This window comes from Bactrocera dorsalis, chromosome 1, assembly GCF_023373825.1.
Source record: "Bactrocera dorsalis isolate Fly_Bdor chromosome 1, ASM2337382v1, whole genome shotgun sequence".
Taxonomy (NCBI): domain Eukaryota; kingdom Metazoa; phylum Arthropoda; class Insecta; order Diptera; family Tephritidae; genus Bactrocera; species Bactrocera dorsalis.
This window is the reverse complement of record NC_064303.1, coordinates 63001486-63028789: the sequence shown is the minus strand read 5'-3', so window position 1 is coordinate 63028789 and position 27304 is coordinate 63001486. Positions and strand designations below refer to the sequence as shown.

The 27304-nt window shown below is 36.8% G+C and overlaps 1 protein-coding gene across 2 annotated transcripts in view; it reads left to right on the top strand.

Annotated features, from left to right (window-relative positions):
• Window positions 1–27304, top strand: part of LOC105227678 (alpha-methylacyl-CoA racemase) — a 412563-nt gene that overhangs the window by 289740 nt on the left and 95519 nt on the right. The window lies entirely within an intron of this gene.

Below are 27304 nucleotides of genomic sequence, written 5' to 3'. Positions count from 1 at the left end.
TCTATATCATCGTACCTTAATAATTAAAAAACTATTAGTCTTAGAAACAAAAATGTGATGTGAATATTTCGCTTATATGGTCAGCTCGCTGTTATGACATTGAGTTCGTGTCGGGGTCGAGCGGGGCGGCGGGGGAGGCATACTGCGATAACTGTAAGAAACCGGCGTTTTCGCTTGTTTCGGGAACGTCGCAAAGCTGCTGCCGTCGACCTCTACCACTGGAATACCTATACTTATGGACGTAACGAATGAACAGACGATCGATATATCTATTGGATCTGCCACGGAACTGAGAGATGTCAATATCAGTAAAAGTGAAGCAATGCAAAATCATTGGCGTTCAGTGGACAAACGCTTCAAAACTTAACTTACTTAACAAAATTAATACCGAACTCTCAGCCAGACTTGGGGACTCCAATCGTTCAATGCGGCGATTTCAATTGCGATCCACAACAGACCAGCTATCTCGTTGAGTTCATGAGGAATGAATTCGACATCAACTACGTACAAACATCACCGACAACATAAGGCAATACCACTATAGACTGTACATTCACCAGAAATATTAATGTTGACATTATGACGTATATTGTTATTTCACATATCACAGACCTATGTTAAATAAAATTGTTGTCGAATATTAATCGTAATAATAAGTAATTTATGTTTCTATTATGTACCTGTTCTTTTTTATTAAAATACTTAAAATAGCGTCAATCTTGTTTTCATTTCGCTTTAAAAGCGATTCAAAACCAACGGCCGTGTGCCCCGGCACAGCCCCACCCAATTTTTTTTTTACAATGAGTCCTTCTGAAAATTGGAATACATGCAAAACGAAATTAAAACAGCACTTTAGGCCATTAAAGGACCATATGACTTTGACCAACGACGTTGTTCAATTTATGGGCAGTATGCAGGCAGTATGATAAAATAAATATTTTCAGGAATGCTGAATCATCAACTGATAGATCAACTTGCAGCAGGAACTTTCGCCGATATGGTATGAAATATAACGACATGGGCAGACATGACAAATAGGATCCACAATTTCATAGGATTGGAAGATGAAAATTTTAACCCTATATTTTAAGCAAGAAACAGAAATTCAGACCAACTTACTCAGAATGGAAGAAATTTTAATAGTAACCGAAATCAAAGAATGGCAAATTCCGATTTCTTTAGCGCCGTGAGATATTCAACTTTAAAGTTCAAAAATTCCCAAATTAGAACACGTCAGCAAGCTTTTTCAATACATTTAACACACTTTATGCACATGTTTCACTTTAAATGCATTTAATTAAACTGTAAACATTTAAACAAATTTACAATATATTTATAATAAAGTCAATTAATATAATCAATTTATAAGTAAGAAATCTCTACTTTAAAAATCACATTATTTATGTGTGAAAAATTATAAGGAAATGGAGCGCTGTCATATGATAACAAACAAATATGAGCACTTCGCAGAAAGGTGTACTTCGCGAAAGTACTTCAGTCACCCCGGATACTGGCTCGACCAGGGTTATTTTGCCGCTAAACTAGTGTAAACAGTGTGAGAAATACACAACACTCAAAATGCACAGCGATATAATGGAGCCTTGGCAGTCGGCACATCCTAACGATGATTTAACGAGAAGAAATTTCAAATTGTATCACGAATTACTACTGTGATCAAGTTGAAAGGTGAATTTTTTATTTGTATACTTCGCGTGTTTATAGAATCGGTATTTTTTTTTTTTTTTTTTTTTTTGTAAGTTGGTAGTACTTGTTTATAACTCAACAAAGATTTAATCATTCCTTACCTCTGGTGGGGGAAATGAAAAGACCTTCATCGAGTGAGAATATATTCATTCTGATTTTTATTTAGTATTTTCCTTACTTATATACAAATTTTAAAACTATCTTAAATAACTAAATATATGTGCATATGTGTATGTTTATATGTATTGCAGCATATTGTTTATTGCTGCTTGACATGGGGTTTATTTGAAATGTACAATTTAATACATGTGTGTGTGTGTTATCTCTTCTGTAAATTTATGATTTGTGTCTCATGCACTTTTATTATTATTAGATGTGCATTGCATGTAAATGCATTATGTATATATGTATGTATGTAAGTATATTAATATATAAATAGATATTTATATTTTGTAGAATTTCCGCTTTGCTGATAAGTAAGCATGTTCAATGATATTTGAACATATTGCCGAGGGAAAGAATTGATTACTTAAATTAGTGGACTGTATATGGATATGTATGTATATCATACTTAAACTTAACTTTCTTGAATTTAGTCCTCCTTTTGTGTTTGCAATATCGATGCTTCCATTCCTTGATTTTTGTACCGAATTTTGCTGCATTCGTTGGTGTGCATCTATTTCGTCTGCCTCTAGTCCCACGTTGAGGTCCTTTCCTTTTGTTTGTGGTTGCAGAATCATTCCAATCATCTTCCGCATGGTTCTTAATTTTAGCAGTTTTGCGAACTGTAATTTTTGGCTGCTTTTTATAATTTATGAAATCTTTTCCTTTTTTGATAAGATTCGGATTTGGCTCAACTAAAACATATTTGCGCTTTTTCGGCAATTGTGTTGGTTTGTTCAAAACTTGTTTTTCCTCTTCCCTCTCATACGCTTCAGCATCATCTTCCAAAATGTGGTCGATCTCTTCAGCTTCGTCATTGTCTTCAAACGATTTCGTCTGGACTTCACTTTCCCACATTTCTCCAAAATGTGAGCGAAGGTACCAATTCCTTTTGTTTTTCTTTTTTATCTTTCTCTATTATTTCTGTTGTTTTTTCCTCAACAGAAGATAGAGAGAGTAGTCGAACTCTTATAAGTTTTTCGTCTTCAATCTTTTGTACTGAATTAGTTAATTTTGTCGCAGCTGTAGATAATTAGGGTACGATGAACATAATTGGCTGATTGTCATACTTTTTCTTAAGTAGACTCCATGCAGCTTCATAATTTTTTGACGAAATTTGAAAATGCTGTATTACTCGTGCAGCTTCGCCTTTTAAGCATTGACGAAGACGCAGTATTTTCTCTATGTTCTTCATCTGCTCATTGTCATGTACCATAACTTTGAACACGTCGTAAAATTTGGCCCATTCCTTAGTATCGCCATAAAATGTTGGAATTTTTATTATTTTTCTTTCTTCAAAGTTAGGGCGATAAGAAATTTTAGGCTCTTCTTTTTGTAACTTTTTCTTTAAATGTTTAAGCTCTTCGTAGTATTTGTCATAAATTTCTTCAAATAAGATTTCAATTTCTTCATTGAAATCTAATTTGCCTTTTAGTTTTTGAATATCTACGAATAAAAAGTCTTAAAACCGACCGCTTGGGCTTCAGGAATTTTCTTCTCGTTTATTCCCATTTTGAGAGTTTTTTCGCAACACTTTTTTTTATTTATTAACACGTTGACGGACACTTGCGTCTATAGCCGTCAAAGCGAAGTTCACTATGTGGCATGACGGCGACAGCCGTCTAAAACGAAACGGTCGTTTACAGACACTGCGGCGATCGCAGCACAAATGTGCATTTACCAAGTGTAGAGTGCGCTGGCGCCATGACGGTTATAGCCGCAACCTAATTAAAGGTGCTGAATTATTCAAAATTAAGTTTATTTAAGCAGAAATAGTAAAACTATACTTTAAATATTCTAAAAATTACAAAAACACATAGTGTCAATTTTCGAACTATACTTGTTCCTACTGTCCGTCAATGTGTTAATTAACTGCTTGTTGTTCTCCAAAGAAATCGTTGGAGGTATATTGATTTGGTCGCCTAGTTGACCTTGCTGTGCCTCGACTCACAGCCGCTGAATATCTCTTGGATAGCAGTAAGATCACTGCGTTCAGTCTCTGCTAAAACGGCTTATGCGATCGGTTTTAATGCGGGAATATACACCCGTCTTACAATTATTTTTGTTTTAATTTGCCTGTATTTGAACGGGGCTTTTTTGTATTTTGCCTGTTTTGTAAATACAGGACTTTTTAATTTTGGCCGAGCACTACAACCGGCTCGAAGGACCAAAAATGTAACTCAATAAAGATTTATCATTCCTTACCTCTGGTGGGGGGAAATGAAAAGACCTTCATCGAGTGAGAATTTATTCATTCTGATTTTTATTTAGTATTTTACTTATATACCAATTTTAAAACTATCTTAAATAACTAAGTATATGTGTATGTGTGTATGTTTATATGTATTGCAGCATATTGTTTATTGCTGCTTGACATGGGGTTATTTTGAAATGTACAATTTAATACATGTGTGTGTGTGTTATCTCTTCTGTAAATTTATGATTTGTATGCCATGCATTTTTATTATTATTAGATGTGCATTGCATGAAAATGCATTATGTATATATGTATGTATGTACGTATATTAATATATAAATAGATATTTGTATTTTGTAGAATTTCGGCTTTGCTGATAAGTTAGCATGTTCAATGATATTTGAACAGTACTGTTAGTGACATCTATGCTAAATTCCACGTCAAAATATTCATTAGTATTTGAGATTCTTACGTGTCGTTTTGTGAGGCTCAATTTTTACTATGTCTGAATTTATTGAACAAGGAAGTGCGATAATGCACCATCTCATACTGCATTGGTTAGGTTATTCTTGAGCATTTCGCCACATTTGCAACTAATATCGTGCCGTAACCACCGCATTCGTCTGATTTACCTTCGTGTAACTTCTGGCTATTCAGCAAATTCACACCGAGGACACCGTTTCGACTCAATTGAGGATATAAAAGCTGAATCGAATATGGCCATCACGACGAGGATTTTTCTAAGTGCTATGATGACTGGAAAATTCATTGGCATAAGTGTATTTCAGCGGGAGGGGATTGCTTTGAAGGAAATGAAATGGGCAAAACATTATTGTATTTTTTACTTCGGTCCTTGCTCTTCAAAATGGCCCAGAGAGAATAATCCATTGGATTCACATCTGGTGAATTCAAGAGTTATTGTGTGGTCGTAATGAAGTTCGGAACGTGTTTTTTCAGCCATTCTTGGTTCACTCGCGCTTTGTGAGAAGGTGCTGAGTTTTGTTGAAACGTCCATGGTTTGCGACCGAAATGTTTGTTTGCCCACGGCTTCAAAGCAGCCTCCAGAATACCTTCCCGATAATATGTCACATTTACTTTGACGCCAAGCTCGATGAAAACAATTGGAGAGCGCCTATCTGCGGTAGCGGCTCAAACCATTATTTGTGAATTGGTGCTGCCTCTTGGTGGTTAACCGATGACTTAGATTCTCGTATGAACGGTCTGTCAAGTAAACTCTATCGTTTTGAGAGTTTACGAATTGCTGAATTTGAAAAATTTTTTCGTCAAAAAACACAATGTTCGGAATTTGACCGCTTTCGGCCAAGCGAAGCAACTGCTTCGCTCTCTCAAATCTTACTTGTTTCGGTGTGATCATGGGCTTTTCGATACTTGTAAGGCTTGATCTTGAGCTAATTTTTCAATATGCGTCGGATGCTGCGGTCGGATATATTCAGTTCTTTAGCCATTTAAATGACACTTCGTCGTGGATTTCGCTCAAGTCGCTTCTTCACTTTCCGAATCATCTCACGTGACGTTACAGTCCATCTCCATGGCGGGCACAATTCCGATTACTTTGGCGCCGCGATCTGAAGGTACCGTTGGAAAGAGGAAGTCCTCCTGATTAAAAAATATATAGGGTCCGCAAACGCTTAGTTTACGAGATATTCGACCTTAAAGTCCGAAAAATCGCAAAATTGGACCATTTCAAGACGCTATTTCACCACATTAAACGCACCTTTTTCACATTTTTCACTTCAAATTAATTAATTTACACTATTAACTTTTAAATAAAACCACATTTTACACATTTAACAGGTTTTTTACCTAAAAAATCTTTATTTTAAAAATTACATTTTACACTTGTTTGAACCTCATTTGTTTACCGAAAATTACGACGAAATGGAGCGCTGCCATGTGATGATAAGGCAATTCGTGAAATTCCTCTTTTTTTCGGAAAAATTCCTCTATTCATGCATATGGATATTTTCTTGTATAAATTTATTAAGCAAATAAGCAATATTATATACGGTAAATGTTCAGCAGAGCGGCTTTTCCGAAAACGTGCACCAATTTTCACGGGAATTGTCTTAAAAAATTCGTTTTTAATTCCGATTCACGAATATGTATGGCGCGTTATTTAATTTTATGTTATTAATTGGAAAAATAAAAAGAAATTAAAATATCGATATTCTCAATATTCGAGTCAGAAAGAAAATTTGTAAAAATGAGAAATACATATTATAAAAATAATAATAATTGGAAAAATAAAAAGAAATAAAAATATCGATATTCGCAATATACGAGTCTGATCGTGAATTGGCAAAAATGAGAAATACATAATAGGAAAATTTATAATTAATTATTATTGCAGAAAGAAGAAGAATTTGGACACAGAAGAATTTTGAACACCGGGGTTTTGGACCGACCAGGGATATTATTTTTCGAGCGCTCGAAATGTATTTCTCATTTTTGCCAATTCACGATCAGACTCGTATATTGCGAATATCGATATAAAAACGCTAAAAAATTCTTCATTTTTGGTTTTTAAGGTGTGGCAACGCTGGTTTTCCTCGTAAATATAAACACTCTAAACTTTTCAGCCATAAATTTTATATGTGATTTTAAATTACTAAATTTGTCTGAAAAATTAAGAAATGAAAGTGAAAATCGAACTGATTTCAATGTTAAGAGCGTATATTTAATTATAGTGAAAGAAAAACGTGAAAAATTCTGTGAAACATGGAGAAATAACATGTGTTCTTAGTGCGAATTTTTGATTTTTTAAACGTGAATATTTTTAAAAATATTAGCTATTTTCACATGATTTTTGGATATTCCACCTCTATAGAAGCCCCCCTATCCGTACATACCCCATTTATACGGAAATTCGGTTTTTTTACCCCGCCGCCAAAGTAATCGGAATCGTGTCCCATGGCGGTTTGCGATGCTACCAGTACCATTGTAACGAGTGATGGTGCGATAAACAAAAACTTTATTCACATTAAGGTGTTTGAGCTCACAAACAATTGTGGCTGTGATTTTCCAGCTAAATATAAAGCAGTCACACTATTACGTTTGAATTCCATCGCTGATCACTTTTTTTGCGTTCACTTTTGGCAAATCGCTTTTGTATACTTGTGAACAATACTCCGAACTGTCATTCAGCATATTTATAAATAGCTGATTCCAGTGCGACAGCTGCGCGAACAGTCAGAAGTTGGTTACACTGTGCCGGACCCTGTAGTATAAGAGGCAGCAAAACAAAATTTAGATTTATAAATGATTCAATATTGTTTGCGTTGCAAAACAAACAAAAAAAAAACCACGAATTAACGAGGGGACCAAAATGAATGGAATTTTAGCGATTCACGATTTTTTTTCAAAGGAACAGCTTTTTCACTATTATCGAAAATCACCTATATACCGAATTACTTTCCCATTTTTTGTTTCTGATTTTACTTAAAAACAGTTGAGTTTTTTACAATAAACTGTATGCTGAAATACATATAAACCTGTAAATTGAAAATATATACGTAAATATACTTTTTTTCTCGTTTTTCTTTTAGCTTTTTGTGCGGTGTTTTCCTTGTGCGTTACTCTCATTGCTGAATCAATCTCCGAGCTTAATGTTGATTGCTTTTGTATGCATTTTTTTTTTGCGCACGCTTTCAATTTGATGAAATAGATTGTGGTTTTTTGTGTGAGTTTGAATTTCAATTGGTTACGCACAAGTTTTTTGTAGTTTTATTAAACTACTTTTAGTATGTATTTATTTGTTCTTATGTATCTTTTTTTTACAGAACTTTAGATTTGTACAGTTGTACTTAGGTATTTTTATATTGTCGTAACCACATACATATTAGGTTGTCAAAAAAGTCTTGTATACTTACAATCACTTTAATTATTATAGTCTTTTTTATTTTTAGGACCATGAACGCCAGAAACGGTTTTTTACATATGGCTCAAGCAGCTCACGACTTCCGGTCTTTGACCAAGTATCCTCTGGGTACCCTCAGAATATCCATTTGAAGACGAGCTAAAGTGAGAAGGCAAACATCACCTATTTCCAACAGCCTCGGTTGAGAGAACCCACTTTTGATGACGACCATGACAAATGAAATAAGGGCTACGAATTGAGAGCATGCACCTGGAATGTCCGGTCCCTTAATTGGGAAAGTGCCGCTGCCCAGCTGGTTGATGTCCTCGTTAGAGTGAAGGCTGACATCACCGCCATCCAAGAAATGCGATGGATGGGACGAGTACTGAGACGAGTAGGTCCTTGTGGCATTTACTACAGTGGTCATATAAAGGAGCGCAAATTTGGTGTCGGATTCGTGGTGGGAGAGAGATTCCGTCGCCGATTCATCATTCACTCCGGTGAATGAGCGTCTAGCCACAATCCGCAGCAAAGCGAGGTTCTTCAACACATCGCTGATTAACGCCTACGCCCTGACGGAAGAGAAAAACGATATGACCAGTCTGCTTTCTCTGCGCTGCGACACGGATGGCCTAAGACCCTTTTTCGATTATTATATATACGTACACAGCTGATATCATTGGTCTCAACACCCGCTCCGTTAAGTGCCCTGGAGACGATCAAATAATTGCGTCAAACACTTTAATTGTGTTGGTGTCGTCGGCTCTCGTCGGCTACACGTACGCTACACCGACTTGTTGTCGGCTCTGTTTGATGAAAATCAAAAATTTTTGATATTTCTATTTGACGGACGATAATTTGATCGTCTCCACTCATGTTTGACAAGCATGACAAGCATCATTTGCAGTGAAGACTTCAAGCGAAGAGGACATACATACTTGCGGAAAAGTGAAGTGAAGCGAAAAAGAGTGAAGTGAAGAAGAAAAAAGTTAAGTGAAATAGGCGTAAAATTTTAAAATAAATAAAATCAAATCAAATAAATTAAAATAATAAAATAATTAAAGTAAAATCAAATAATATAAAATAAATAAAATAAAATAAAATCAAATCAAATAAATTACAATAATAAAATAATTAAAGTAAAATCAAATAAAATAAAATAAATAAAATAAAATAAAATAAAATAAATAAACTAAAATAAAATCAAAACAAATCAAATAAATTAAAATAATAAAATTTTTCATTTTTTTTCATAAGAATTGCAGCACATGCCAATAAGAGATAATCATCATCCGACGATGACATGACGACCGTTCGCTACGAGATCAAAAATAAACTGATGTTTGACGTGTTAATTTGAACGTTTGCGGGCAACACACGATTGAACATCACTAACACATATGCACTGTTTGACGCAATTATTTGATCGTCTCCAAGGCACTTTAGTTATGCTTTCTCCAGAATGGTTAATGAAGCGAAGCAAATGGGTCTGATAGTTAATGAGAGTTAGACGAAATATCTTGTAGATAATTTCGTTGATCTTGGAACCAGTATCAACACCAATATTATTGTCAGCCCCGAAGTCTAACGCGGAATAGCTCTTACCAACAAGTGCTACTTCGGACATGGAGGTAATTGAGAAGTAAAGTCCTCTCTCGACAAACAAAAACCGAACTGTATAAGTCACTCATTATACTGCTATATGGTGCAGAGAAATGGACGATGACAACAACTGATGAGTCGACGTTATGAGTTTTCGAAAAAGTTCTCCGAAAGATTTATGGAATATCGCATTCGGTGGAACGATGCGCTGTACGAAATATACGACGACATTGGCATAATTCAGTGAATTAAAAGACAGCGGCTACGCTGACTAGGCCATGTTGACGAATGGAGGCAAACACTCCAGCTCTGAAAGTATTCGACGCAGTACACCCGGGGAAGGGCTCCGTTGGAAGGGACAGGTGGAGAAGGATCTGTCTTCGCTTGGAATATTCAATTGGCGTCACGTAGCGAAAAGAAGAAACGACTGGCGCGCTGTTGTTAACTCGGCTATTATCGCGTAAGCGGTGTCTACGCCAGAAGAAGAAAATAACCTACACACATGCACGACATATGTTTGTATTATATAAATATAGTAACCGCAATACTAACAAATTAATTAAATCGTATATAGCTGCTGTTCCAACCTTTTGCTGTATCAATCACTCGTTTTATTGTTGTTTAACAAATACAGCAACGGCTTCAATAATAAAATTTTTATTCACATATATTCTATATATTCGTATTATAGGCTGTATTTTTTTTCTAAAGGTATGATACAAATTTTTAAGGGATAAGGATCTTCGACTTACAAAATTTAGTAATTTCAAACTGTATGACCTTATTCTCAAACTTTAAGAAGCTTTCGTTATTGTTGTGTTGTGTTTTTCTTTCCCCTTGATATAATTTCGATTATGGCTAGAATAAACTTTTGATCCGTTAGTTAGTTATGGTTGCTTTTCTTCTGCGTAGGAATCTGCATTTTGAGTGCGCCAGTTACAGTTTAGGAATCGGCTGACTTCACTATTTGAATCATAAATAAACACTTAATGCACTAGCAATCACTTTGGTGACAAGAATCAGACTGGCTCTGCTATAAGATCAGCAACTCAAGTCTTCGCCAATGAATGTGTGTACCGCATATTCCAACAAACTCAAAATATGCCGAGACTGCTGTCTTGGTTACGTACTGGCACATCATGAGACGGGGTGTACAACTGCATGCCGTCATTTGATGTAACTTGAGATGTGACCCATTACTGCACAGAGACGGATGCGTATCCTGATTGGAACAAGATAGTGGGCCGAATCGATGTTAGGAACTCGGAATGTAAGCAAGTCTAAAACACTGGAGACGTGACTTTCTTCTATCACAACACGATTGATCTAGTTGGATCCGGAGAGGCCAGGTGGCTTGAATAATTTTTCTATGCGGGAATCAAATAATCCAGATAATAATGATTCGACCCCGGCGAAGTTGATCACCTTCAACTCATTTGGGGTTGTTTCATCATGGAGGCTGAGCTTACCGATCATTGTGCCAAAGATACCTTCCTTGTCTGCGCTCATATGCAACAAGGTTGGTATACACAAGTCCACAAACTCAAATGCGTTAGCTCATAACTCTGCGCTGCGCTTTTTATCGATGCGCCTGATCAACCACAATTAATTTTTAAATGGAATGTCTCCTCAAAAGTTCGAGGACGACAAAAATAATTAAAAAAAGATTGAAAACAAAAGTTTCAATAAAATCCTTCCATGCCCCAGTTTTTTGCACATTGGTCAGAATTATACTTCAGGAAATTATTCCTTTGGTGTTTAAAATGCTTTGTCAGAACTCAATTTTTTGCTCCACCCCATCTAATTTTAAAATTCTTTAAATATAATCTATACTAATATTATAAAGAGAAAAGATTTGTACCTATTTTTGTATGTTTGTATGTTTGTAATGAATAGGCTCAAAAAGTACTGGGCCGATTTAAAAAATTCTTTCACCAATAGAATGCTACATTCTTCCAAGTTTGAAAAAAATTAGGGATCCTTGGTAAAATTTGAACAAAGTGTAGAAAAATGAGTCTTAAAATGTCTTTCGTCGAATGCGCTGCCGAAACTATTAGCGATAGAACAAAATAATGTACAACAATATTGAAGAACATCATAGTGTCTACAAAAAATTGTATTTATTGTTGTTGTGATAAGTTCAATTTCTATTACTACTATTAGTACCTATAGTATATTATGTAAAAATCAAATAAAATTATTAAATAATTAAGTCAAAATTGACTGTAAATAGTACTATGCGTACATTCATACAAAATTATACTCATGTCATAATTATTTGTACATGCCAATATGGAAATGGCGACGGCAAAACGCAAAAGCATACATATTTGCATACTTTGCGAAAGCAAAAATTGAAGCATGAAAATATCACAATGCTGTTGTTGGGAGTATCATAATACATACATATATTTATGACTCTTCATATTCTTGGGTATGTGAGACAGAGAACACAATAAATGTTGGTATCCAGCTCTCAAGTGATTGCCCAAGAAAAAAATACATTATTTCTCCAAGTAATTTTGACAGCTGGTTACGCATTGTGAATGATCCACATTAGAAGAGCAAGAGAGAATAAACAAAGAAAATAAACTTTGTGTGCAATATGTATGTATGTACATATGTGTATGGTAACATAAATATTTTCATTGAGATTTAAGGAATGTTGTTGATGATTGGTAGGTTTTATACAACATTTCAAAATGGAATATACTTCATAATACTGATTTCAACTAATTTAGGACGGTTTGCCATATTCACATTTTATTGAAAAAAAGTATAAAAAATTAGTACTAGATTTCTTTAGAGCTGCATACTAGCACAAGTAAATTTATCGCCGGAAAGTTTCTTGACCGTTTCTTAAGCGTTTTTTTATATGAAGTTTTTACGTTTCTTGAGAGCTGGATACTAAGCTTTAGGAGTGTAATCATGGGCATGCATACATATATTTCTGTCTCTTCATATTCTCTGCTTCGGTGGTCGGCATTTCTTAGCACAATTGTGCAAACTAAAGTGCTGAACACATAGAGCGCGACAACTGCAAACGACATCTGTCAAATATTAAAAATACACACGTTCTTATGGACACAGGTTTTTTGAGAGCTGCACGACTACACATCTGCAGGCCGACAGTTGTCGCCCTCGCTAACTTCAATTTAATCTTATATTTACCAACGACAGTAGAGTTGACAGTAGAATGGAAGATAGAGAGATGAGGTAGAGTGGTGACGCCACTAATATGTAAAATGTAAAATTATTCACAGCTCTAACAAACTTGACGTTATTTTACAAACAAAACCATAAAATAGCTCTATTATAGCTCTATTATATCATTTGTAATAACAATTGATAATTTAAAGCAAAAATATTTACATATTTACTTATTTTTTGCATAAAAATTTCACTTTTAACAAAATATTAAAATTTCATTGAAGTGAAGGGATTAGTATGGTCACAACGAAATTGTGTACATACAAAATGGTCTTACGCTCTATCGTTCAGTCGCAAAACTATAGCGCAAAACAAAATATGCCATGCGCACATTTTCAAAGCTGATACATTTTTTGCCACACATGATTCAAATCAGTCCAGCAGAAAATTGTTGTTGTTTGCTGTACGAGGGCTGTCCGATAAATAACCGACCTAACCATGATGCACGCGACTTTTTCAAAATTTTTTTTTTTTATTTTTCTACATAGTCTCCTTGTAACTCCACACACTTCTCCCAGCGATGCTCCCATCTCTGCAACCCTTCCAAATAGTACTTGGCGTCTTTGTATGCAAAATACGAGTTCACGAAAGAGATTGCCTCATCATTTGACGAAAATCTCTGGCCGCCGAGCGCAGTTTTAAGTTGAGGAAACAAAAAAAAGTCGCTTGGTGCTAGATCCGGTGAATAAGGTGGATGGTCAAGCAGTTCGAACCGCAATTCGTGGATTTTCGCCATGGCGACTGTTGAGGTGTGAGATGGTGCGTTGTCTTGGTGGAACAAGACTTTCTTTTTTTGCAAATGTGGCCGATTTTTCGAAATTTCTTCCTTTAGCTTGTCCAATAATGATGCGTAGTATGCTCCTGTTATAGTTTTTCCTTTTTCAAGATAGTCGATAAAAATAATTCCATGGCTGTCCCAAAAAACACTCGCCATCACTTTCCCAGCCGAATACACAGCTTTAGATTTTTTTGGGGCTGGTTCCCCCTTTTCAATTCACTGTTTAGATTGGATTTTTGTTGCGGGCGTATAATGATGAATCCAAGTTTCGTCTACAGTTATCAATCGGCGCCAAAACTCGGTCTTATTGCCTCTAAACTGAGCCAACAGAGCGCTGGAAATGTTCATGCGCGCACGTTTGTGGTCTAGCGTAAGCAAACGCGGCACCCAACGCGCGGACAGCTTTCTCATGCCCAAATCTTGGTTTAATATGTGACAAACAGTTTCTTTTGACATCTTCATAATCTCAGCTATTTCCCTAACTTTAATCCGGCGGTCGTCTAGTACCAATTGACGAACTTTAGCGATGTTATCGTTAGTGGTTACAGTTTTTGGACGCCCAGGACGTTCATAATCTTTCAAGCTCCTGCGACGACGTTTAAATTCAGCTGCCCAAAATTTTACGGTGGTAAACGATGGTGCAGAGTCACCATACACAGAGTCCAACTCATCTTTGATTTGTGAAGGCGTATTGTCTTTCAAAAATAAAAATTTAATTACAGCTCGATATTCAATTTTTTCCATTTTGGGGAAATCACCGAAATAGACTCACAAAAACGACTGTCAACAGATAATTGCGCAAGATAAATTTCTGAAATTTTGGCGAGTAGCTATTATAATATGCACAATTTGAAGTAGAAACTTTTTTTTTCAGATGTGCCGCTAGCTTCACGTTGAGGTCGGTTATTTATCGGACAGCCCTCGTACTTTTAGATTTACCCATAGATTTACTCGATGATTTTCTTATAGTTTACCCAAAGTTTCATTTCAATTCAAACAATCGTCGCAACGCTATGAACTGACATGATACGATTGCAACCGAAGCCATCCATACGTTTACACGATCGTGATTGCCGAAGAACAGATTGTTCGTGTTGCATCAGGTCAGTTGACGCTGGCAGATGCATGAATTGATCAACAATGTTGTCTATGCTGAACTGAATTGATTTGATTGTGTTTTTGGCACGACTGCTTGTTCTGATTTTATCATACTCGTTGCACCTCTCTGCTTTAAATTCGGTCGGCTCCTTACGCAGCGGACGCTACCGATATTGAACATTTAGATTTTTCCATAGAACACATTTCAGATAGAGCACATTTTCTTTCTATCGATTAGGAGTTATTTTCAAAACTGCGCATAAATTACTTAATTAAACCTTGACAGTTTATTTTTATAGCAGTGTCACACTCTTTTTAAAGCACCTATTTAAGTATTGTAAGTATTTTTTTATGAAAACTTCTAATCAATAAACTGTTCATATTAAAATCAAATTAATTCTTATTTATTTTACTTGAAAACCAAAACTTTCAAACAATTATGTCTAAAAAAAAGGTCCCAATTATCTCAACATAGCTCCCAAGCGAGATTAGCAAAGATTCGGCGTGTTAGAGAATCATTTTCAGAATATTCTGATCGACTCGAAAGTCAAAGAGAATATGCATCACAATCACGGGCCAGAGAATCTAGCGCCGAACGCTCACAACGCCTTGCTGGAAACAGAGATAGAACCTCGCGGGCACGTGCCAGAGAATCTAGCGGTGACCACTCGGAACGACTTACGGCACAGAGAGAGAGACAACGTGCAGTAGGAATTAGAAGGCGTGATGGGGTTTCAGATCACAGCAATAGATCGGCATTCAGCTACGATCCACAAATTGACTACGCCGATCAAAACAGCATTCAAATTGGAGCAATGGATAAGATATGCCCTAAATGTTCCACGAAAAAATGGAGAGACGAAGCAATTGGTATGTGTTGCGCGGCTGGAAAAGTAATACTTCCCAGTATCGTAAAGCCTCCAGAACCAATCAAAAGCCTTCTGACGAACAATTAAATTTTATAAGGCGAAACCAACAAAAACTTAGAGCAGATGGCTATATTCATCTGAGGGATGCTTTGAACCAAGACGCAAGCGTGAATGCCGCCGACATTGGACAGCGCGTCATCTTACCGTCATCATTTACTGGATGTGCGAGGTTTCTAAACGAAAAGACGCAGGATGCTATGTCCTATATTCACGAAAGACGCGATCTTTGGACCGGTCAAATGTTATATGCTTATTGTTGAATCCCGTAATGCTGCTGAGGAACCTATGCCCTCTCAGCAATGGCACGAGACTTCTGGTGAAGGAATTGCGGGAGAACGTCATAGTAGCCACTATAATCACCGGGGCCAAGGCCGGACAGCTCGCCCTCATACCGCGGATCCCCATGATTCCTGCGGACTTGCCTATATCTTTTAAGAGGTTACAGTTTCCTCTAAAAATATAATTTGCCCTCACAATAAATAAGTCCCAGGGTCAAACATTTTCGATGGTTGGCATCGACCTAAGAAAAGAATGCTTTTCTCATGGACAACTATATGTTGACCTTTCTCGAGTGGGATCTCCTGAAAATCAATATATTTTGTTGCCATTTACAAATACCACTGCCAACGTAGATTACAGTGAAGCTTTAAGACAAAAACTGACAAATATAAAAGTAAAAAACGTAAATCAACCTCAATATTATATCTGTAAAGTAAACCTTTAAAATAAAAAATACTAAAAATGTAAATTTTTAAGTAATAATAAGAATGAAAACGATTAATGACAAACCCTTTTTTAATAAAAAACAAAAAAAAAACACAAGAAAATATATAGAACCAAAACAAAAAGCACAAAACCAAACAAAAAATAATAATTTTGTAAGGAAAATGTTAAATAATAATGATAGGCAAGTTTCTATCGACACGAACAAAAATTTCTTTGAAATGCCTATAGGTAGATTGAAAGTTGTCAACGTTTAATTTAGACTGTATATATGTATATGTGAGATTTTTTTTAATACAAATAAAAATATTTGTGAAAAAAAGTGTTTTATATCCAAATTTCCAAAAACAAATAATTGTCTACCCCGTGCGAAACCGGGACGGGCTGCTAGTTTACTAATAAAACAATAACTAAAATAATTATGTGCCATTTCGTACCCTGAAACCCCCAACCATTTGCCTACGATTACACTGTGATAGTCAAAAAAAAAGACAAGACCAAATTCGACGGTTTCCCCCTATTTCGGGTGCTACGAATCGAACTGCATCATTACTTTTTTGAGTTACAATCATGGTTTCATACAAAAATTTTTGTTGAAGTTTTTCATCAAAGGGCCCATTGTATAAGAAAGGCACATTTTTCTTCGGTCTCTAACTTTTTTAATGTTGACTTTTTTGGTAAACTTTCTTTGGCAAAGCTTCTCAGAATAAGTCCGTCTTTAAGTTCTTAGATGACGTAAACCCCAAAATCAATTTTTTTGTGTCCTTATAGCCAATATGTCGAAAAAACTGAAATTTAATCAATTTTTTTTAATGTTTTTTCCCTCACGTTTCGTCAATATTTTAATTTACCCTTTGATACTTATATATAAAGCGACATCTTGTAATAGTAAGAAACTTAAGCAAAGACAACGTTCTAAGCAAACTAACCATTAGAAAAAAAATTAACAAAATTTCTATTTTTTAAAAAAGCTACACTAACTATGTTTGTGTGCTGTTTTATTTTGTTGTATCTTATAAGTATTATCAATAAGTATCATAAATTTGTACACAATATTGAAATTAAATTTAATAAGACTCATCTATCAATGTCCAACACAAATCAGCAAACAACGAGTCAAGCTTTTAACCACTGCACTGATAAGAAATAACAACAAGTAACGTTTGAAAGAAACGTTAAATGCTTGCCTAAGAGTCAAAATTTAAGCATAGATTGCAGTAGTTAATTCATCAATGGAAGATATGTGCGGATTTAAAAGTTATCGCCTTGCTTACTGGTTTGCAGACAGGATACACATAAAATATGTGCTTCATTTGTCATTGGGACACAAGGTACCGCGGAAACCAATATAGAATGCGTGGAAGCTTCGCACAGAATTTCATTTAAATGTGGCAAATGTTATCTATATTCCACTGATACCAGCTAATATCATTTTGCTACCACCACTGCACATAAAGTTTGGAATTGTCAAAAATTTCATAAAGGCAATAAATCGAGATGCCGAAGCTTTTAAATGTTTGACAGAAATATTTCCAAGACTAAGTGTTGCGAAAATAAAAGAAGGTATTTTAAGTCTTTTAATAGAACGAATGTTATGTTGATACATTATTTTCAGGTGTTCTCAATGGCCACGATATAAAAAACTTATGAAGAACGCAAAATTCGGAGAACTTCTAAGGCCAAATGAAAAAATTGCCTGGAGCTCCGTTATGACCGTTATAAATCATTGTTTAGGAGTGCACCGGTCTGAAGATTGGAAAAAATATGTGTATGACATGGTAGACGCTTTTGAAGAAATAGGTGTGAATATGTCCTTAAAAATTCATTTCCTTCACCATCACAAGGACCATTTTGAGCAGCAAGTACCGACCGAATCCGATGAGCATGGACCAAGATTTCACCAAGTCGCCGCCCCCCTTGAGCATTGGTACAGCGGCAAAAAGCTTGACTCGTTGCTTGCTGATTTGTACACAATATAAGTATCAAAGGGTAAATTAAAATATTGACGAAACGTGAGGGAAAAAACATTAAAAAAATTGATTAAATTTCAGTTTTTTCGACATATTGGCTATAAGGACACAAAAAAATTGATTTTGGGGTTTACAGTCATCTAAGAACTTAAAGACGGACTTATTCTGAGAAGCTTTGCCAAAGAAAGTTTACCAAAAAAGTAAACATTAAAAAAGTTAGAGACCGAAGAAAAACGTGCCTTTCTCTTACAATGGGCCACTTTGATGAAAAACTTCAACAAAAATTTTTGTATGAAACCATGATTGTAACTCAAAAAAGTAATGATGCAGTTCGATTCGTAGGACTCGAAATAGGGGGAAACCGTCGAATTTGGTCTTGTCTTTTTTTTTTTTGAAAAAAGCTATAACAGTGTTATTTAACTGCTTCGTTGTAATTGTTCAAAGCAAAAGTGGAGAGAGTAGAGAAATAATTATGTGGCATTTCGTTCCCTGACCCCTCCTTGCCTACGATCGTTTAACTTCTTGTTCTTTTTCTACGCTGGCATAGACATCGCTTACGCGATTATAGCCGAGTTAACAACAGCGCGCCAGTCGTTCTCTTTTTGCTATATGGCGCCAATTGGAAATTCGTAGCGAAGCCATGTCCTCTTCCACCTTGTCTTTCCAATGGAGTGGAGCTCTCTCTCTTACTCTGCTTTTTCAGGCACGTCCTGCGTCGAAAACCTTCAGAGCTGGAGTGAACACGCCCATTCGGACGACATGCCCTAACCAGCGTGGCCGCTGCCTTTTAATTCGCTGAATTATGTCAATGTCGTCATATATCTCATGCAGCTCATCGTTTCATCGATTGTGGTATTCGCCGTGGCCATTGCGCAAAGGATCATAAATATTCCGCAGAACTTTTCTCTTGAAAACTCGTAACGTCGACTCATCATTGTTATCGTCCATGTCTCTGCACCATATAGCAGTATAATGAGTGACTTATAGAGTTCGGTTTTTGTTTGTCGAGAGAGGACTTTACTTCTCAATCGCATACTCAGTCCAAAGTAGCACCTGTTGGTAAGAGCTATTCCGCGTTGGGTTTCGGGGCTGACAATAATGTTGGTGTTGATACTGGTTCCAAGATCGACGAAATTATCAACAAGATATTTCGTCTTATTGTAGACCCTGAACCAAAATGCTTTGCTAATTAATGCCTACAAACCATGTTCACACAACCAATATCAAAGAGATCAAAATTCGGCAGTATTTCCACCAATGCACATTTGAACGAATTTCGCAAAGGAACTGAGTTACTATGAACATTATTATCAATTTCAATTAAATTTAATTTTTTAGTACTAATTACATTTCAATACATTCAATAGTTCTTTGCCTCTGTACTCTCCCTGTAAGCGTTTTATGGTAATGCAATACGCTTCCAAAAAATTTTTTTAATTAATTGAATGATTAACTAACCTACAAGACAGGTAAAAATTGAGTAACTGGTCACCAATAGGTTATCAGTAATTAATGCATTCGTTATCCGATAGGTTAGTCTTGGAAAAATGTTCTTCTCTCTCACTACACATCGGTGTGATTAGCTTAATGGCTCTCTCTCACTGATTTTGCGCAAGTGCTACATATATTTTCTTTCTCTTCTTCGCGAGCTATTTTGAAAAAACCATTTGTTGTTTTTTAGATTAACTTTTAAATATTACCATTTATACACACATTACAAGCTAAATTTATCTTCTTAGAATCATTTTTACAAATTTTTGGTAATTGTTTAACATTTATATATATAGGTAGGTAGGTAGGTAGGAGTGCCGTTACCGAAAATGTTCCTGTGGCCGGGAACCCAGATCAAGTTTAGCTGGAGCTTGTCTTTTATTGAGCTTAGTGCTCTCTTGCAGTTGTGAACTATACTGGAATTTGTCATGGGTGAAGACAATGCCAGGAGGGCCGCCTGGCTATCCATAAATATAGTTGCTTTATGTATATTCCCGTGATTTTCTAATAGAACTTCGCAGGCTTTTTCTATGCCTAGTACTTCTGCTTGGAAGATGCTAGCCGAGTTCGGTAGACGTATAGAGAGAGATATGCCCAGATCAGCGGAGAATACCCCCGTGCTCACTTCGCAGTCCATTTTGGACCCGTCGGTATAGACTGATATATATATATAACCATTTCGAACGGAAGTTTCTTTCCTACAATCAATTTTTGGCAACATTTATGTATGGTATTTACTATATTAATATTATTTTTTACTAAAAAGTTTATGTATATATCATTTATATTGTTATACTTTGTATAATTTATGAAACGTAATACATTATTTCACTTATCCTTAATATTCACTCAATTTTATCATATGCTAATTTAAAATTAATTTATTATTAATTTATTTAGAGCTATTAGTATTGAGTAATTTGAACATATCTTTGGCTGATTGGCTAAGTTTCACCTATAAGTTTTGTGTTTATGGTTGCCTTAATGGATCCATTCTTCATCAGCAGTCACAAACACGCAAAACCGAGTTATTTTTATTGCGTTCCAACAGCATTTAAACGTTTCGATATGGCTACCTGAGTGATTGCAAAAGGTTTTGTGAAGGTTTCTTATTTGTTAAACAACATAAAGTAAATTTTTTTAGTCAAAAAACACTTTTTTCAATTTTTAAAAATCTGTAGATTTTTAAACTTTTCTTTTGGAATTTTCTTAGATAAACTTAAAGATAAGTTATTAACAAATATGAATTTTTTGTTACCGATAGAAATTGCGACCTGCATTCTGCCCACCGTCAGACAAATGCACATGTGAAATACATCAGGCAATTGCTTTTCAAAGGCAGAATCAGAGATAAAGAGATCCCCAACTCTCCTATCACTGGAAATGTGAAAGCCGCTCACCTAGGTAGGTTTGACGTTTTGCAACTGGAACGGTCAGATTGAAATTATACCAAAAATATATGTGAACGGAGGAATTTGTTGCCGTCGTTCAAGATCGCTAATAAAAATTTAAAACAATTAAAATCAAATAAAATGTGAAATTTAAATATATTTCATAAAACGTTTTGTAATTTAATGCATAATAGAATAAATTTTCTACTACAAATCATTAAATACACTTATTAATTGAGAACTAATAGGCTTAATTCGCCTTATTAAGTATTGAAAGATCGAAAGCCAGTTGTTTTAATATACCATAAAGTCATAAAAAAGGAATTAAGTAGTTTTGCTATATATTAAAAGTCCAAAATATAATAATTTGCAATCGTAATAAATGTTGGGTATTTTAATTTAAAATGCCCAAAAATTTTTACTTTGTTCGATCTGGCCATAATGGAAATTGTTATAAAAAACGCTTATTTTGAGGCGCTCTCACACTGGAATAGTTGGGCATCCCATTATCCCTGGGCAGAATATCAAAGATTTCGTATCCAAAAAAATTGTTTAAGCGTCTAAAGCAGGCTTCCCCCTTAAAGGAAAACCAGTTATCCTGAGCAAATAAAGGTCTCAGAATCTGATGCTGAAGTTGAGATAAAAGAATTATTGGACCACACTGCGTCACGAATGTAATTAATGAACGCAATTAGTCCTCTCGTTACCAATTATTAATAAGAAAATGTGTTTTTTTGGCAGTTTTTCTGGGCAGAGCGAATATAAGCAGAAATTTGAAAATAATAATTTGGAAAACAATAATTTATTTGTCACGACATATGTCCCTCTACAACTGATAATAAAATCGCAAAATTGCTCCAGATCCTGCAAGGGAATTAACTTCAAAATACTCCTAGTATTTCTTCCTTCTTCAGTCCACAAAATTTTAATTCACGCACCCGATGTTAAGCAATATGCACCAGTTTCAATTGGAGAGCTCTCAGAAGAATCTGCTGAGTCAAGCAATAAGGACGTTACGATGTATCGACTTCATCATACACGAAAGAACTAACTGGTCGCTACATATCAGGACTTGCTAAACCGATTACTTTTGAGCTTAGATCCTTTCATCACTAGTCAAAGAAAACTATTGTTACGAAATTACTGCTTGCTAGTTTACTTTGTTAGGTTCGTATCTCTGGATTGACAAATAAAACCAACACTGTTTAATTTAATTCAACAACTCTTTATTTCACAACTCGTCTACACTATAGCAGTTTACTCTTAGCACTGATTGATTACGTTGGCGCTGCCACGGCTTATATAGCCACGCACTTCTCGCTGATGCCGACGTGTCCTTCTAGAATATTGCGTCTGGAAATTACCAGAACATAATGCTATACGGCGCCAAATGCAACTATTGCTTAGACAGCAGACAGCCGTGGCGCCAGACTCTGCAATTGTTTAAGTAGATAAGCAGACGGCTGCGGCGCCAGATGTATATTGTTTCGACAAGCAGACAGCCGCGGCGCCAGATGTCTACAACAGACAAATGCTATTCCATATACCTGTAGCTATTGTTCATAATAAGGGATGCATATAGCAATATAAATACAACTTAATACTACTTTTGTAACACTGCCCTCCACTAAAGCCTAATCGTCCCGATTAGGCACAAATCCCCTTGAACCAAATCGGGCGAGCCTCTCCAAATGTACTACTTTCATTTTACATCGTGCTTTTCCATTTCTTTGTATGCGGTATACCACGTCATTAAGTCGTTTCATCACCATATAGGGTCCTTCCCAGGCTGTCTGCAGTTTCGGGGACAAGCCTTTCTTTCGAAGTGGATTGTACAACAGGACCAGATCACCTTCTTCAAAACCTTTTGAATTTGCCGCTTGATCGAACCGGTCCTTCATCTTATTGCTCATCAGATGCGTATGCTGTCTTACCATTACATGCAATTCATTCATTTCCTCCTTTAAGGCAGAACAATAATCTCCATCATTTCTTACAGCTGTAGGATTCGTTCCAAACTTAAGATCAGCAGGGAGTCGCAGATCAGATCCGAAAATAATATTTGCTGGCGTGTAACCAGTTGTCTCGTGCTTCGCTGAACGATACGCCAGCAGGAACATCTGGATGCACTTGTCCCAATTCCGTTGATCTTTATCAACGATTTTCCGCAGATGTTCTTCGAGCGTTCGGTTGAATCTCTCCACCATTCCATCTGATTGTGGATGTAACGCTGTTGTCCGTGTCTTGTGGATGCCCAATAATGTACAGACTTCTTGGAAAATGGAAGATTCGAAATTCCTGCCTTGATCTGAGTGTAATTCGACGGGCACTCCGAACCTTGTTATCCAATTTTCTACAAACGCTTCGGCTACTGTCTTTGCTTCTTGGTTTGGTAAGGCTTCTGGCCATTTACTGAAATAGTCCATGACAACCAGTAGATATTTGTTTCCAGCCGTACTGGTTGGGAACGGACCTGCAACATCCATTGTGACTCGTTCAAATGGTGATCCCACGTTGTACTGTTGTAGCCTACCACGACTTTTGGCTTTAGGACCTTTAGCTGCCATGCACGCTACGCAATTACTTATCCATTTTGCTATGGAATCTCGACAACCGATCCAGTAGAACCGTTGTTTAATCTTCTCTATAGTTTTTGTAATCCCAAGGTGCCCTCCACTAGGTCCATTGTGATATTCTTTCAATACTTTCGGGATCATGGACTTCGGTACTATGATCAGCAGATGAGACTGTTTGCCATCTTCGCTTTCCCAGGTACGATGAAGGTATCCATTAACGAGGTTTATGCTGTTCCATTGGGCCCAATATGCTTTTGCCGTTGGACTCTCGTTACTTATTTGTTCCTTTGGTGGTCGTACCCCATTTTCTTTGGCTATTATCAGCTTTGCAAGATCAGGGTCCTCCAGCTGATTGATTCTGATGCGGTGAGGAGTCCAATCATCTTCAGGTTCTATATTCAGTAATCGCACGTCGATTATACCTTCCTTTCCTTCCGATTTGGAGCAATGTTTACATTCCAGTGGACAAGGGCGACGTGATAATGCATCCGCATTTTTGTGGTGAATCCCCGTTTCGAAGTCGTAATTCTGTAATCTTTCGATCCATCGTGCAATTTGGCCTTCCGGATTCTTAAACTGTAATAACCATTTTAATGCTGCATGATCAGTCCTCAGCAAGAATCGTTGTCCATACAAATACTTGTGGAAATGTTTTACACATTCCACCACAGCTAGTAGTACTTTTCGCGTCACACAGTAGTTTTTCTCTGGTTTCCCGAGAACTCTGCTGTAATACCCAATTACTCTTTCTTGTCGGTCGATGAGCTGAGACAGGACACCTCCAATTCCATAAGCGCTCGCATCTGTATCCAGAATGAATTTCTTTCCAGGTATTGGATAAGCTAACATCGCCGCCGTACAAAGTAGTTCTTTCCGCTGCTCAAACGCTTTTTCTTGTTCCAACTGCCATACAAACGGGCGATTCTTCTTTGTTAAATCATGTAAACTTCTAGCCACGTTCGCAAATCCAGGTACAAAACGGCGGTAATACGTGCATAAGCCAAGGAAGCTGCGGAGTTCATGTATGTTGGTGGGTCGAGGCCAATCTTTGACTGCTTTTATTTTTCCTTCCTCGGTGTGAATCCCCTCAGTTGACACTTTATGTCGGAGATATGTGACCTGCTTCTTCCATAATGAACACTTTTTGGGATTCAAGCGTAATCCGGCTGATGCTATTCGCTGAAAGACTTCCTCTAGATTTTTCAGATGATCATCAAAACTTTTTCCCATGATGATAATGTCATCAAGATACACCAAACATGTCTTCCAGTTGAGTCCTTTTAACACATGCTCCATCAGTCGCTCGAACGTTGCAGGCGCATTACATAACCCAAATGGCATCACAGAGAATTCCCATAGCCCGTCGCCCATACTGAAAGCGGTCTTTTCACGGTCACATTCATCAATCTCGACTTGCCAATATCCACTTTGTAGATCTAATGTAGAAAACCATTTCGCTCCAGACAAGGTGTCTAATGTATCGTCGATTCTTGGTAGAGGATAACTGTCTTTCTTTGTGACATCATTCAACTTCCTATAATCTACGCAGAAACGGGTGCTACCATCTTTCTTTTTAACTAAGACGATAGGTGAGCTCCATGGACTTATTGAAGGTTCGATTACACCGCTTTTGTGCATGTCTTCAATAATTTTGTTAGCATCCTCACGTTTTGCTAGTGGAACCCTACGCGGAGCTTGTCGGATTGGTTTAGCGTCTCCAGTATTTATGCGATGTTTGACAATGCCGGTTCTTCCTGTGTTTCCTTCGTTTGCAAATATGGATGCGTATTTTTCTAATAGTTTTTCTGCTTTTAATTATTCATTTCCATGCAGTTCGTTCAGCAAATTATTTAGGAGTGTAGGACTTATCTGCTGTGGCTCAATAGTAGGCTTCTGTTGTGACCGTTCGCATCGTGCTATTGCACTTATATTCTGGCACTGTCCAATTACTGCTCCTTTCTTCAGACTTATAGGCGTGTTGAATTCATTCATTACTCTGACCGGAATGGTGGCGTCTTCTCTAGTTTTCACAAGCGTTCTTCCTACCAATATGGGTGTATCTATTTTTGTTGGTTCCACAATCCATAATTCTTCAGTCCCACCTCCTCCATTCACTTTAGCCCATACAATCGCCTCAGATTTTGGTGGAATACTCTGATTATCATCAACAATCACCCTCTTACTTTCAACGTTGGTCACATATCCGGTGTTTATAGGCATCTCCATGTTCTGGCAAAACAGCATTTGCTTGTTTAAATCCAAAGTAACCCCGTGATCAATCATGAAATCTACTCCCATTATTATTTCATCCGTGATTTCTGCTACGATGAAGGTGTGATTAACTTCCAGGGTACCGATCATCACTTCGCAAAACACTTTTCCCGCGACAGCTGCTTCTTCCCCGGTGGCCGTTCAAAGCTTGCAACCGACTAATGGTTCAACCGTTCCTCTTACCACATCCGGTCGGATAATTGAATGTGTGGCACCAGTATCCAAAGTAAGCGTTGACAGTCGTCCATTTACGATGCCGTTGATAGTAAGATTGTTGTCATAGCGACCTATTTGTGATATCGAGATGGCGGGGCAAATAGTTGTGGGAACCAGCTCACGCCCCTTTGAACTGTTCCTCGTTATCTGTTGGTTGTTTCCGTTTTGATGGGTTTACTTTTATATTGCAATTTCGGGCAAAGTGACCCGCTTTTCCACAGTTGAAACATCTTCCTGTTGTATTTACTCGCGGTGCAGCAATTGTCTTCAGAGTCTTCAATATTTCTTCCATCAGCGCTGGTTGTTCCATTTCAACCCTTCGTACTTTGTGTGCTGGTTTACTTAGTAGGGAAGCTGTTTCCTGTGTGAGGGCGTGCGAAACTGTTTCAGCAAACGTTCTTTTTGGCAATGCATATGTGGCGCGTTTGGTGTCCACATCACGAATTCCATTTATGAAACTTTGAATTTTCACCCTCTCAATGTAATCCACAGGTGCATCTGCATTTGCCAAATGAGCCAGTCGTTCTATTTCAGTTGCGAACTCTTGCAATGACTCGTTCATTTTCTGACCCCTATTTTGCAGTTCGATCTGGTATATTTGTTTCCGGTGCTCACTACCATATCGTCTTTCTATCGCACTCATCAATGCCTCATAGTTGTCCCGTTCACAGTCTGGAATAGTCTGAAGAATTTCTGCCGCAGGTCCTTTCAATGATACAAACAAAGACGCTACTTTGTCCGCTGCATTCCAGTTATTGGCCATTGCTGTCTTTTCAAACTGAAGTTTGAAAATTTGAAATGGAATACTTCCATCGAATGTGGGTGCCTTCAATCTTTGATTATTTGTTGATGGTGCAGGGCCATGCAGTTGCAGTTCTCGCACACGATTACTTAATTGAAGAACTTCTGCTTTTAGATTTTCTTCGTCATTTTTTAAAGTGCTTAATTCGTCTTCAAATTTTGAAAATTTCTCTTGCACTTGTTTTTGTAGTTGTGTAGTATTTTCCGTAATCTGTTGTACCAAACGATGTTGTTGTGTAAGGCGAGACTCTAACTGTGAGGTATTTTCAGCTATTTGCTGTGCCAGACGATTTTCGGTTTGCACTGCA